At 39.2% G+C, this 13857-nt stretch overlaps 1 protein-coding gene across 2 annotated transcripts in view; it reads right to left on the bottom strand.

The window, feature by feature from the left end:
- c10h12orf4 (chromosome 10 C12orf4 homolog) overlaps positions 1-13857 on the bottom strand; it is a 329451-nt gene that overhangs the window by 24189 nt on the left and 291405 nt on the right. The gene's annotated exons all lie outside the window — the stretch shown is intronic.

Here is a 13857-nt window from a genome sequence, read left to right as displayed (position 1 = left end):
TATATATATATATATATATATATATATGTATGTATGTATGTATGTATGTATATTCTTTATCTGTTCTGTTTTCTTTGAAAATCAATAGAGTCCTGCTTTGCTAAACATTTAATCATCTTGACATTAATCAATATTATAATTACTGTTCTAGATTTTTGCTTAGTCACGATTTGCCCAGTTATCATTGATCTCTCAGACACTGGGCCACGCAGCATGACACAGTAAAGTCTGTGTGTTTTGGATCAAGGTCCACTTGCAAAAGAGACGAGTGGTGGTGGTAGGGAGGGGTGTACTGCTAATCGTGACTGATGATCTTCTGTTTGTGTTTATCGCTGTTCATCACTATTTGTCATCTTTTCTCCCTCTGTCTGTAAACGCATCACTTTCTGTCTCCTCCTGGTCTTTTGACCATTTGTTCCCTCCTCGCTGACTTTATTGCTGGCATATCTGTTGTCCATCCAGTTGGAAAAGATTCAGCTCAATTCACAATCTTATGGGAGTTCCTGCAGAGTGCATGAACAAACTTCATGACCTTTTGATGCTTTAAATATTTGTCTCTTGCATCAACAGGGTGTGCATCCATGTAAAGCCAGATGTGAGAGGAAAATGAAAATATGGATGGGGAGATGTGGAGGCCAGACTCATAAATGTTGCTGCATCACCCAGCAGTTTATTTGAATAATTTCTACTTCATTCATCAGCCGGCCACACTGACCAGCGGGCCTTGCAGCTGGAGCTCATTCATAACCTCCATTAGCCACCACAGACACACACACACACACACACACACACACACATACACATTGACGCACTCACACAGATATGCTGCCTTACATTAATCTGCTTCATGAAAAAGATAAAAGTCGTGTTCACAAGCAGCAAAGATCTCTCAGACGTGGTTTGGAATGAAAGGTTAAACGGCACAATGTAAATTGAGGCTTGGGGGATTTTACAGAACGACACAGCGTACACACAAGGTGGAAGCTTCAACATCTGTGTACGCAAATACAGTAAGAGCGAGAGGGTCTCAAGTTGTCAGAAACACCTGGGACTGGGTTTCTTTTGGGAACATGAATCCACAGATACAGCCTATCATAAAGGAGCTCAATGGTAGAAAAGTCAGGGAGAAGTGAATGGTCACACATGTATGCACATACAGTCATGCATGTACATACAAATATGACTGTTTGGATCCTAAAATAAAAATTAACGCTAGTCTCAGGCAATATGTTCCCACCTCACACATTGATAAAGTTCTAATACATTTCCTTTATAAAAAATAAAAAAAAAACGTTTAGGTAGAAGATAATTTTGTTTTACTCAAAAATAAAGATTATAATCTCCACCCAAACATGTTGCAAACAAGTTGAGAGTTCATTTTACAACACGTCAACTTTCACCTCCAATTAATTTTATTAAATGTGAAGGACATTTTAGAGATATGCATTATAATAAAGGAAAGTTTGGAAGAATACACAAACAATTTACTCAAAGCGGCTAAAATGTAAAAACAAAAGGGGTAAAAAGGACCTCATAAATGGGATTCATATTAGTGAACATGCTAGAACAGCTGTTTTTCACTTCCTTGTTTTCATTCAATGACTGTTTGCTTTTAGTTTTGCATGGCATTTGATTACGTTCAGCCACTATGACCGCTTGCTCAAATTGAGGTAACAGTGTTGAGGTCAGATTTGGATCCTGAGGAAAAAATATAAAGGGGTTTAAAAAACGACAAAAACAATGCTACTTTGTAAGTATGTGTTTATGCAAGTGGGAAAAATGTGGACTGGACACAGCTGGAGTGAAGTTTGTTTTAGCTCAGAAGGCAGTAATTAAGTAATAAATGCAAGTTAAAAACAAACAACAACAACCAAAAAAAAACCTAAACAAACACCCAAACTTAAAAGTCTTAATCATTTGCAGATAAAATGTTAAAGGTAGATTTTAGGATTCAGACTTTATCAATATAATGTGTTTTAGCATAAATATTAAACCTACGTGCTCTTCAGAAGTGGTAACAAATAAGTGACCGCGATTTCGCCCTATAAGTCACAGTTTTTTTTTGCATAATTTGCATGCCCTGCAACTTATACGTCAAATTGACATATTTATTGATTTTTTTCCCCATATTTATAAACCAATGTTTGGCTAAGATATGACCATTTTCATTCATTCTGACTGAAAATATTGAACACTACCATTTTCAGCCCCTAGATGGCATTCTAGTCTGCTTGGAGCAACCGTCAAATCAGCTTTATTTTGCTGCGCAGCCCTGGCGAAATGCAGCTAATTTGACCGTCAAAGTGCATTTATTAAGTTAAAGTTCAACTGAGACACACCTTCACTATAAAGTCGAGCAAACAAATAATTGTTTTAGGTGGCCACTTTGTTAAATTTTGAATAAATGCACAGCGAGTCGCCCTCTGCGCGTTCATGTTTCCGCATATCGACTTTTGAAAATGCAGCTGATTTGACCGTCAAAGTGCATTTATTAAGGAAAAGTTAGACTGAGACACATCTTTGCTATAATTTCGAGCAAACAAACAATTGTTTTTAAGTGTTAATCTTGTTAAATTCTTGTTAAAGTCCTCCTGTTTACGCCCCCGCGGCTGCCATTTGGCAGCCACTCGATTTTTGTCACAACACCGGCCCACATTTCTGGGTTCGGCTCACATTTCCGGGTCGTCAGCGGTGTCGCGTAACAAACGCGACACGTCAGCGGTGATGCATAATAGATGCGGCGTATATGGCAAAGCGATGTATTTATGGATTTTTTCACTTTATTAGACATATTTGGAATGATGCAGCTTATAGGGCGGTGCGATGTGTACGGCAGAAAATACGGTAAATGTCACGCCTATACACCAGTGTGTGCAACTATGCTGTTAAAAGGGACCTTTAATGATAAAACGACTGTTGAGATTAGAGAGCAGGTCAACACAAAATCACATTAATAATCAGCTAAAATAAAAATGATTTATGTCAATTAATTATCAGAATGTTTCTTCGTGAAACTCTTCATGAGGTTGTAAAAAAGTTTATCCATGACAACTCTCTTCCCATTTGTTTGATGAACAGCCCTTTGACGGTAAGCAGCAGCATTCTCCAAGTGTTTTACTGATTACAGCTAATTTCTACATCACCTCCCAAGCCTGAAAACATTCCATCCCAATTTTCTATTTTTGGCTGGAGGTATTTGTCTGTTCTTATCTCGGTTTATCCACTTGAAAAAAAAGCTCATTTGATTGAGCGCTTCATGAATATCTTTCTTTCATTCCCAGAGTTTTGACTAAACTTTAACTGTCGTTGGGCAAAAATAAGTCCGCATGACAAGAAAGAAACTGATTCCCATGTGATTAGTTGATAATTGGCTTGTTTGGAATGATTGAAGCCTGTGTCAAAGCCGCTCATGGGAAATGTCCTGTACCTGAAAGCAGCATCACTGATTAACCGAAGCTAATTTGTTTGAAGACTAACTCTGTCTTTGGTGAACCATGATCCAGGAACACTCCTGCCTGTCTCGAGGAAAGGTATTTATTGTTTTAAAATGCCCACGTTTCATTGGTGGATTCAGATTTCCTGGGAAAACTTAGTAGTTGTGCAAGTAAAGCAAGCTCAAGTTAACACTCCTAACAACGATAAGCTCGAAAACATTTCCATTCCACTACTTACAGTTTAGTCACATTACAACCTAACTGCCTTTGATGTGACTCATAATCAAACGGGCGAGTCAGTGAAGATACAGTAACTACGCAGAGCTGTTAACGGTCTAATAAAAACGTTCTGAACAGAGGAGGAGAATGTTGAGAGTGAAGTGAACAGCAGCAGGCAGCAGGTTCAAAACAGCTGAGGACTTTTCTGTTGCATCACGTGAAGATCCAGATGTGGCCATAAAACTGTCGGGCACTTTTAGGTAGTGGATATAGGGGAGACTTTCTGACCATCTCAATAAGTCAGCGTGTCCTCATATAGTCTGTAAATAAAAAAGTGAAACAAAAAATGTGAGTAAAAGGAAGACATCCAATTCATTAATTAACATTTTAGACTGTGAAGTAATTCCAGTGACGTTTAGGATGTCAGGAATCTGCTGATTCTTTAAATCAAGGTGGATCATTTATCTCTGCTTGGTCCTAATTTATATTTCCAGCTGGTTCTTCAGCTCTCAGTTGCAGTGAACTCTGATGGTCTCTGTTCCTCCAGCTGCAGCAAAATGCAAACAGCGCCCTCTATGAGACGAGTTCTGCAAAGAAGAAGCCATCAGCAGAGCAGAGCCCACAACTGGACGAGGGACAAGTGTAGAAGGGCCACCAGCAGCACTCATGGCAGAGAGACAGTGGTGTTAACCTCCAACTTCCTCATCCCCCCTCCACCCTGCTCTCCGGAAACAGCTGTTCTGCTATCAGTCACTCTCCGCTCACTGACACGGAGAACAAGCAGCTTCTAGAAGTTTCTTTTTATGACTCAAGTTTGTGTTTTGTATCATTAGGTCATGTGCAAAATGACTCCGGAGTGGAGCTAGCGCTTCATCTGAATTACAGATTATGTAACATACAGCTTCATTGAGTTCTTTCTGTCTCGGTGTGTGTGTGTGTGTGTTTTAGCTTTACACAAATTAACCACAGTTCAACGAGAGAGCAAAACAAAGGCACAAAGTGGAGTCCAGGATGTGATGTGAGAGCTGGTAGAAGAGGGTGAGAGCAAGAGAAGATGCTGAAGTGTGAAAATGATTAGATTCAAACTGAAAAACAGACACAAAACCCAACACACCTGATCCTATCTTCTTTAAAGCGAGACTTTAGTTTCTTTTGTTTTTAATTGTAGCTCGACTTTTGTTTTATGCTGAATGTACAAAAAGAAAGAAAGAACATTTCAACACGTGATTTTTATCGAGTGATGAGCTATAAGCTGCAGTTTCTTTCACCTGTTCTGTGACTTAAAGCGAATGTATTGTTCTTTCATATCATGGTTACTGTCAGGTCACACCTTGTGTTTTCACTTTCTGGGCATTTAAGAGCAACAAAAAAAACCTCACCTTCTTAAACTTTATAATTAAGGGCGATACAAAATACATAAACTTACATCTTCTGTTTAAACGCACAGAGAACATGCTTCACCTGCAGCAACATCAGTTTCAATTTGTTTAAAAGAAGCATCCAAGGTTTCTGCAGTAAATATTTTACAGGTTATTGCTAATAAAAAAAGACAGTCTGTGGGGAAATTTATGACCTAATTTATTCTGTATGAGTTTACTCAAAATAAAAGGCAGTTTTCATTCATTGAAGTTATTTATGCATGACTGACCGTGGCATAAGTAGAAAGCAATTTACGACATTGTGTTTTTTGAGAACGGACAAAAAGACTTAAAAGACTAAAAGGAACTCACAAATCAACCCAACACAAATAAAGCTCATGAAAAAAATATTTAAGAAAAATGTTTCAAAGGTAAACACCATGTGCCATCTAAAAAAACAGTACAATAAATGATTTAAATGACCCACTCTTCATAAAAAACAAACCATAACCAGATGCTTCACAACACAAGGCTGGTGTTTAGCAATTAGGATCCGAGTCGATCCACACCACAGAGCCTTAATCTTATCAGCTCAGAGGGACGGCTGCTGTTATTTCCGTTGGCTGTCTTTCACATAAATGTACGATTAGCCCAATTCAGCCGCAGCAAGGAAAGATGGACACTTCCTTGTATTTATAGCACTTGAAACCAGGAATTTAGTCCCTTTTAATTGGAAAACAGGAAAGCAAAATAAAAGCTTTAATGTTTTAAGTCAGCATGCAAGTAATAAACACTAACAAGGTTTAGTTTTAAATTTGTGAAGAACATATCTTATTTTCAGGACGGAGTCAAACCATCTGGTTTCAAGCAAAAAAAAATCCCATAAAAGAACTGTGAGAAATTTCTAGAAAGCGTTGGCTGTTACTCGTCAAGTATGGGTTTTATGAGAGGTATGCCTTTTCCTGATGTTTCTTTATTTGAGGGCTTTTGGGAATGTGCGGTCAAGGCAGGACTGTGATTAATTTCACAAGGGCAGGTGGAGAGACAAGGGGAGGCACAGCAGGGGGGGTTGTGTCATGTCTCTAATGTCTGTCTGACATTCTTGCTTCCAAACGCTCAGCGCTACCATCTATCTTTGTGCACAACTCCCTGCCGCTTCCCCACAACGAGCGTAGCACCACATATCTTTCTGTAACAAAACGGCGCACACATACATTCACACAGGGGGAGTGTGGCGCTCAGATAAACCCAGTCCAAATGGTAAAGATCGGCGCTTCATCATCATCACTGATGTTGAACCACTAACTACACACACACTTTACAGCAGGGTTCTCAAACTTTTTGGGTTCTGGGACCCCCTCATAGCCCTCATGTTTATTAAAAAAAGTTCTTCAATTTGTCTCTTTAATGCAATGGAAATATTCGTGTAACATAAATACTTAAGTCCACTGATGTAGTCTACATTTTTGTAGTGGGTATACTGTGCTTAGAAACCAAAGTACACTGGTTAGTACAATGTAATCGTCAATTTATTTTGATTTTTAAGCGTATTGAACGTTTCCAAATTTCTCTGATGCTTATATATGAACAAATGAACAAATTTTGTACAACAGTTGGCTTTGTATTAAAAACATGTTGTAGAATTTATAAAACAGTATCAAAGCAAAACATGTTTGAGTATTAAGTAATAAGTACAGACGTATTAATTATACAATAATTCGCTGGATAAGCAAATGTAATAAACAAGCGCTGCATAGAGACAGATTGTTACGGAAGTGTTTAACTGCTGTTTAACGTATCAATGACTTGTGCCTAATGATATGTCATGTATCATTGGGCACTTTTAAGTGAGTATACTGAAATTCTTAAGCTTTTCTAGTGGGTATACTCTGTATACCCGCGCATCACGTACACCCCTGCTTACAACCTGTTTGTTAATAGTGCTAATACAATTCTTCTACTTTTAAACATGGGGTATTTTTCATTAAGACACACTTAATTAACAAAATTTTTAATTTCAACTTCCAAAAAGTACAGTTTTGAGAAATTTAACAGTATCAAAAACCACTTTAAAACTTTTACCTATTCACTTAATGAACATAAATGTATTGGCACTTCTTCAAATTATTACAGAAAACTCTTTTTACATAAAACTGAACAGAATCATAACAGGAGTAGTCAGACCAAATAACAGGGCTTCATTTGTAAACTGATCGATGCCGGAACGCAAATATCGCAGGAGGTAGGGGCGGTCCTCACCCAGAATTTTTTTAATAAAGTAGATACAATTTCCGGCATTTTGGTGTATTTTAATGGGTTGTTAAATGTCTAGGTGCTTGTAATATAATAATAATAATCTGCTCACGGACCCCCAGGGTTCCAGAATCATTGCTTTACAGTATGAGGAATAATTAAAATAAGTGTTCAAAACTCTTTCATTTGAGTTAACTTGTGAAAAAACATTTGAAGCGTTCAATAAAACTAGCTTCCTCCCTCCCTTCTGTTTTTTTTTTTTTTTTTTTTCTGCTAAGCCTCTGTTCACCCTAAAATGGCCTCAAGAAGTCCCACACTATGCTCCTGGGCTTCTCGGCCATTGATTGTAATGTCAAACTCACAAAAGGCAAAACTCAAAAAAAAAAAAAGAATGTGAGAGACTGAGCGTGAAAGAGCTGCTAGTGTCTGTACCAGGTACCATCTGGGTCTGGTTACCCAGAAACGAAAGATGAAGGAGAGGTGGAAGCTGAGGATAATGGCAGGGCGGCACGTGTTCCTGTGAAAAAACTAACTAAAGGAGCTGTGAAAATCACTATGTCAAGGGTCTTTTGCTTTTGTTGCTGTTCATATTTTCATTACAACCTTGTTTAGATGAATCAATAGCAACGACCTGTCCATGGTGCACCCTGCCTCTCGCACAGTGACCGTTGATGGTCAGCTCCGCTGTGACCCTGAACAAAACAGTGGGTAAAGAACATGTCTGGATGGATAAAGTGTAATGTTCTTCACGTGGCCAATAAAACTAGATAGTGCTTAAAACAGACTGCTCATTTACCATTTCAAAGTAGGCCTTTAGTCAACACCTCAGGGGGAATGTGGTAACAGGATGTTGGCAGTGCCTACTCTGGAGTCTGCAGAGACTTTAAAATAAAATACTGAACTAAAACATTATTCAATATTCTAATGTTTTTATGTGCAAAGCCACCGATGGATGTTTGGTTCTGTTGGCTTCTAAAAAAGATTTTTCTTAAAAAATGATAAAATCATGTCATAAAAAGCTAAATTCATACATTTTTCTAACCAAATATTTGCTGTCATGGACTAGCATTTATAGCACACTGGTCGTGTTTATTAAACATTAAAAATGTGCATTTTTATTAAGGACTCTACAGATTTAAATGAGATGTACTTTTTAAATGTGAAACTAAGGTGAAGGTTGGTTCTGCTAGGGAAGGCTATAGCTATAAAGAATTGCTGAATGACAAAACCCAAGGTTGCTTTCATGGTTCCTTTTAAAAAGTGAGAATCTCTGGAGGCTTCTGTACAACAACTGTTTAGGAAGCGGGGTTAAAAATATAGAAGGCATGCAAAAAATCTTTTTTCTGATTGTCTAAAAGGTTTGATCTAGTTAGTAGAGCAATTAACTATAAGGGAAGAGTGTGGCTGGCCTTGAAATAAGAGGCAGTGTGCAGCCGCAATGCTTCTGTCCAAAAGTTTGGAGACGAACTGCTGCTGTTGGCTCAAAAAGCAAAATCCCAGTCAGAGCGAATGAAGAGGATTCCTCTTTTGTCTCATCTTTGTCACCTAATCAATTTTATTTGGCAAGTCCTAAATGAAGTCATATAGTGGTACTAATGTTTTAATAAAACACCATGTGTCAGTGGCACAGTAACAGCCTAGAGACCTACTGATCCCCCTTCTGTATTCTGATTCATAAGCAGGCTAAAGAGTCGGCTTTAGATTCTTAGCTGGTGCATAAAAAGAAGAAATGAACACGCTACAGTGAAGTTTAACTTAAAGAGAAAATGAGAAAACAGTGAAATAAAAACATCAAGCAGATGGAAAGATGGAGATTTGTAGTATGAGAAGAGAAAAGACAAATATGGATTGCAAGAATCAAACGCTAGAGGAAAAAGATTTGAAAAAATAAAAAGATGAAAAAATAAATGAGGTGAAAAGCAGCTCATCGGAAGAGGACTGATGGGCTCAGCAAGTTACTGATTACTGATTAGCCAGCTTGGTCCTGTAGGAGGCTGGTCTGTCCTTGGCTTGTGAAAACAACATGAAAGGGAGCCGGCTGTTTTGCGCCGGGACTTGAAAGCCTAGTAGCTATCGGGAGACATTAGCCTTATCAATAGCCGGTCACTAAAGCTGGGCTATATGAAGCAACGAGGGCAGTGCTTTTCCAGAAGAAGATAACCAACACATATTTCAGCCCACTTTTAAATGCACTGCAGAACCAGGCAGACACACACTGCAAGACAAATGGAGAGACTGACAGTAAAAAGAATCACATTTATGATCTACAGAAGTGATGGAGGGCAGTTTTGCCAACAGAAGCAGTAATGGCAGCCAGCCGATGTGCCTTAATAGGTGGGACATGCTGGTAGAAAATGTGTTATACTGCACTGGATGTCCCTGATGCTCTTTAAAACACATCACCTTGTCTCAATTAGCTTTGGACACAGGTTAACAAGTGCAATAGTAGCTTTCAATCATTGAAAAGAACACCTTGGTGTTTGTGTTTGTGTGAGATTTTTCCACTCAGTTAAGTCCACTAGTCCAATCTGTTAAACTTGAATAAATGGAAAAAGTGACTTTGAAAAGAATGGAAAGTAACTTTGATAACCTGTGGCAAAACATCAAATGACTCCAACTTTCCTACATCATCATTCTGTGTAACACGCTGAACAACATGTTGGCTCTGTCAAACTGGACCAATAAAGGAGTCGAACTGGTACGTTTGTGCCGATTGATTTTTGTGGGGTAAGGTCATTTTAAAAAGCCGCTGGTGGACTTGCAATTCATTTTGAGTTCAAAGAGTGCTTGGGTCGGTCGGCGCTGTCGGTGTTTGTACTTTACCTTATGACAGCGTCACGAGGCGCTCTGTCTTGTCAACAGCGTGGGTGGCAGGGCAGTAAGTCAGTCTGTCAGTCATTCTTTCTGTTCGTTATCTCTTTTACCTAATCAATGAAATAAAGTCATAGCGGAACCCTTTAATCTTTGCATGTCATGTTTTCAGTCAAAATAAATTTACATAAAGAGCAGCAAATGTGTTTTAATGTGTTTTTATTGTGGGTCCCACAACAAGAACCAGACTCTAACAGTAAGTCAATGAATTTACACCATCGGGATAATTAGGATTTTGACTAAATTAGATCTAAAATCATACAGAATCTGTGTTAACTGGCTATAATCCTGCCTTTCTGTAAGGTTTGGCTTTATCTTGCGTGTGCCTGCCATGCTATGTTTGCAGTATTTTCAGCAAAGCATTTGGAACAAGGTTCAAAGCAACAGAATCTGCAGTCCAGCAGCAATTTTCTGTATTCAGCATGACTGTCCCTTGTTTTGCTTCCAGTGTTTGTCCCAGCTCAAACACGACGGCTTGCTTCAGATCTTGTCACCCCCACTTAACCTCTCTCACCTCTCTTTCTCAGCTGACTGGTTGGCACACCTATCAGAGGACAAAGTCCCTGAGTGGGAAAACAGAGGAAAACGCATGCATGCACATTAGATCGCAAGTGCACACGTGAAGTCATAACCAAACACAATCATGCACAGGAGGATGCGAACACATCTCACAGACAAAAAAAAATAAAAAATCCCCCCACTCCAAACATGCTTTTTGACTACGCAAAAAGTAAATCAAACTAGTTGCAAACGCACATTTCTTAAGTTCTCCGGCGTCATGGCTTTCCACTCAACACTTGATAAACTCTTGTGTGAGCCTGACAAAGCAGAAGAGGGCACTCAGCAGCCTTTGAACACTGAAGCAGGTTGCACAAGGCATCTCACTGTATCAGAGAACTGTATTCACACACACAAAATAAAGACTGTACACATACCATGACTCAGAGAAAATACTTGAATACTTGCATACTTGTTGTACTTCTGTCCTTTGCCCCATTATATAAAACATAAACTTTACATAAATCTTGTTGCCACTCCCAATCTGTTCTCATTTAAAGCCTCACTGAAACAAAATTGTTCTTACTGTAAATTTAGCTGAGAATCAATTTACCATAAACTGAAAATATAAGCTTTTTATTTCAAAAGTTGACATTCGAGCATTACAGGAGCATCCTTACTTCCATATCAATTAGACAGGACTTATTACCCATAATCCTGTGGGGAATGAAAAGAGAAATTGCTTTAGTTCAAAGCAGTTCCTATCCCCAAGGAGGAAACCAGAGTGTTCCGTTTGTTATTGATGTCATCACCAGCAAACCACACTTTAAACTGATAATAAGGCAAAAGAGGTATTCATTGCAAAACACAGAGGGCCTTATTTGTTCAAGCTGCACACACCACATGTGCTTCCATGCCACTGTTGAGGCTGTGTGCTAATGGGGGCCACATCAGACTTCCAGGGGCCTCCGTCACATATGACTACCATGTGTCGCCATCGTCATGCACATCGACTAACCTCTAATTGGCCTCTACATAACACAAAGACAATGAGGTAGTCCTCCAATAGGGTATTTAAATGAGAAGATAAGCACATTAATGGAGGATCCTAGGATGTATTTATCCTAAAGTGTTTAAGGTAAACCTGATAGAAGTCTGATTTGGACTAAACTTGCAAAATGGAAATATTTGCATCTGCATGCGCTCCTATATGTGTAGGCTTAAAGCCTGGGGTTTGTGGGAGCCCCACAATGAGTAACTGAGTCTATATTTTCAAACATCCGAAACCAGATCTTGAGTTAATTATGCCTGACCCCATGGATGGGGTAAATGAAGGTTTGGGTCTTTATTTGACAACTTCTACACAGCAGATTGATTTTCTGGTTCCAGTGCACAAGGTCAAACAGATGTCAAAGGGTAGCACACAAAAATGCATCACGGGGCAGGAAGTGGAGAAAGTGTGTCGTTTGGACCATGAGCTACAGTTCATCTGATAACACGTCAGCATTACTGTTTATATTAAATATATATCTTGAAAGACGTGCTCCCGGCAGGGGCCTTTCTGTGTCAAGTTTGCATGCTCTCCCCATGCATGCTAAGGTTTTTTTCTGTGTACTCACGTTTCCTTCCACAAACCCAAAACATGCATGCTATGTTAATTGGGAACTTTGTCTCTAGGTGTGAATGGTAGTTTGTCTCATTTGTCTTCATGTGACCCTGTGATGGACTTGTGACTTGTGCACCCTGCCTCTTGCACAAAGATGTCAGGGGAGATACAGCAGCTCCACTTTGACCAGAAAAAAACCGCAGGTAAAGAAAAAAGCTGGATGTGTGACTTCTGCTATTGGTGCAACTTACACATTACTTTATCAAACTTCTCTTATTTTTTTAGTCAAACAGGAGAATCTGGTTAGCATGAATGCATGTGATGATGAATCTGAGTGTTGGTAGTCAAAAAGTTATAAATATGCTATAGAAATTTTAAATATGAGGAAATATGGGGAAGACCCAGGACACGCTAGAGAGACTATAGCCCCTTTTCCATAGTACCTTATCAGCACGACTCGACTCAGTTCGGTATGGTTCCAAGCCTTTTTCCACTATGAATTTTTTATGGAACCGGCACGGTTTTTTGGTCCCTTCTTCTCTGGGGTACCAAGTGAGTCGAGCCGGCACCAAAACTTGACATCAGAACACTGTTGGTCACTGATTGGTCAGGGGGCGGAGTCACTAGAGGGGTTTGAGAATTTTCACAACCCTCGATCCGCCATTTGCAATTACCAGTGTTCGAACCCGAGGAGCGATTAGACCTATTTTAAAGATTTTAAAAACAATAATGACAACACCATGGTCTAATGCTGAAGTGCAGAGGATTTTGGTGCTTGGTTGCCAATGACAAAATTCAGAGCAAGCTAGAATGGAGCTCCGCGGGTCCCAGAATCTCCCTGGTCCTCTCCACGGGAGCCTCAGAGCCCCTCAGGCCATGCAGGGTGTCATCTCCCCAGCTCAGAGCTCCGTCAGTCACTGTGAAAGATCCTCTGTGCTGCCGACTCGGGGCTCAGGCTCAGGATCTCAGCCTTGCGTGCTCTGCAGGCTCCGAGTTCTACTGGTCACCATGGAGGATCATACAAAGCTGCTGACTCACAGAAGGCCGTTGCCCGGACCCCGGCCTCACCTGCTCATGAAGGCCGAACCCCGGTACCGGCAGACGGGCAGACCAGGATGGGTCTGGGACGGAGGGTGGAAACAATAAAAAAAATATATTTTATGTATAAAAAATAATGTATTTTTTATCAGTGAAAATATATATATATTTTTTTAAATAAACGGTGCCGGCATTATCATGAAATCCTGTTTTCATTTTAATAACTATTAAATAATCTGTTAAAGTTAACACAGCTGCAAAATCATAAAAAGACACAAAATTATTGGATCTCTCAGGAATATTTCCATCAAATATGTTTAAAGAAGAGATACAGCATTTAGTTCAACTTTATTCTAACCCACAGATGTGTTAAAGACAAAACAATAATTAAATTTTAAAGCATAACTAAAAATAAAAACTAATCTGTATACAAGAAACAAAACCATATAGCTAAATTGAACAATAAAAGTAGACACGATGAGTGCAAATACATCAATCGATGAAGAAAACCTATACAATTTTAAATAGATGTTTTTGTAGAATCTGGTTCATCAGAGATTTAATGGTGAACTAAAGTTCA

The sequence above is a fragment of the Nematolebias whitei genome, chromosome 10 (genome assembly GCF_014905685.2).
Source record: "Nematolebias whitei isolate Nwh7 chromosome 10, NemWhi1, whole genome shotgun sequence".
In the NCBI taxonomy this organism is placed as follows: Eukaryota; Metazoa; Chordata; class Actinopteri; order Cyprinodontiformes; family Rivulidae; genus Nematolebias; species Nematolebias whitei.
This window is presented reverse-complemented; position numbering and strand designations above follow the sequence as displayed.